Source organism: Micropterus dolomieu, unplaced genomic scaffold (genome assembly GCF_021292245.1).
Source record: "Micropterus dolomieu isolate WLL.071019.BEF.003 ecotype Adirondacks unplaced genomic scaffold, ASM2129224v1 contig_11246, whole genome shotgun sequence".
NCBI classification, from domain to species: domain Eukaryota; kingdom Metazoa; phylum Chordata; class Actinopteri; order Centrarchiformes; family Centrarchidae; genus Micropterus; species Micropterus dolomieu.
In genome coordinates, this window is record NW_025740232.1 from 1 (window position 1) to 1167 (window position 1167).

Below are 1167 nucleotides of genomic sequence, written 5' to 3' on the forward strand. Positions count from 1 at the left end.
CAAGGAGCTTGTATTTGCTGAAAATTCGTGCCATCGCGGTTTTAAACACTGCAAAAGGTTGACTCTGGTGGCGCTGGAGCCACTTTTTGCAAAATAATAACAAAAATGCTCAAGGAGCTTGTATTTGCTGAAAATTCGTGCTGTCACGGTTTTAAACACTGCAAAAGGTTGACTCTGGTGGCGCTGGAGCCACTTTTTGCAAAATAATAACAAAAATGCTCAAGGAGCTTGTATTTGCTGAAAATTCGTGCTGTCACGGTTTTAAACACTGCAAAAGGTTGACTCTGGTGGGACTCGAACCCACAACCTTTGAATAACATCTCTGATGTATGACTAGAAGTCCAATGCGCTATCCATTGCGCCACAGAGCCTGCGCTGGAGCCGCTTTTTTCAAAATAATAACAAAAATGCTCAAGGAGCTTGTATTTGCTGAAAATTCGTGCCGTCACGGTTTTAAACATTGACTCTGGTGGGACTCGAACCCACAACCTTTGAATAACATCTCTGATGTATGACTAGAAGTCCAATGCACTATCCATTGCGCCACAGAGCCTGCGCTGGAGCCAGTTTTTGCAAAATAATAACAAAAATGCTCAAGGAGCTTGTATTTGCTGAAAATTCGTGCCGTCACGGATTTAAACACTGCAAAAGGTTGACTCTGGTGGGACTCGAACCCACAACCTTTGAATAACATCTCTGATGTATGACTAGAAGTCCAATGCGCTATCCATTGCGCCACAGAGCCTGCGCTGGAGCCACTTTTTTCAAAATAATAACAAAAATGCTCAAGGAGCTTGTATTTGCTGAAAATTCGTGCCGTCACGGTTTTAAACACTGCAAAAGGTTGACTCTGGTGGGACTCGAACCCAAAACCTTTGAATGGCATCTCTGATATATGACTAGACATCTCTGATATATGACTAGAAGTGCAATGCGCTATCCATTGCGTTGCTGAAATTTTGTGCAGTCATGGTTTTAAACACTGCAAAAGGTTGACTCTGGTGGTGCTGGAGCCGCCTTTTGCAAAATAATAACAAAAATGCTCATGGAGCTTGTATTTGCTGAAAATTCGTGCCGTCACGGTTTTAAACACTGCAAAAGGTTGACTCTGGTGGCGCTGGAGCCACTTTTTGCAAAATAATAACAAAAATGCTCAAGGAGCTTGTA

At 42.7% G+C, this 1167-nt stretch overlaps 3 non-coding genes across 3 annotated transcripts; all 3 read right to left on the bottom strand.

Annotated features, from left to right (window-relative positions):
- Positions 1-279: 279 nt before the first annotated feature.
- trnar-ucu lies at positions 280-371 on the bottom strand. Its single transcript is given in 2 exon segments — positions 280-315; positions 335-371. It is a non-coding gene; the product is annotated as a tRNA-Arg (tRNA).
- A 90-nt stretch (positions 372-461) lies between these two features.
- Positions 462-553, bottom strand: trnar-ucu. Its single transcript is given in 2 exon segments — positions 462-497; positions 517-553. It is a non-coding gene; the product is annotated as a tRNA-Arg (tRNA).
- Positions 554-653: 100 nt separating this feature from the next.
- trnar-ucu lies at positions 654-745 on the bottom strand. The gene is given in 2 exon segments: positions 654-689; positions 709-745. It is a non-coding gene; the product is annotated as a tRNA-Arg (tRNA).
- Positions 746-1167: the final 422 nt, after the last annotated feature.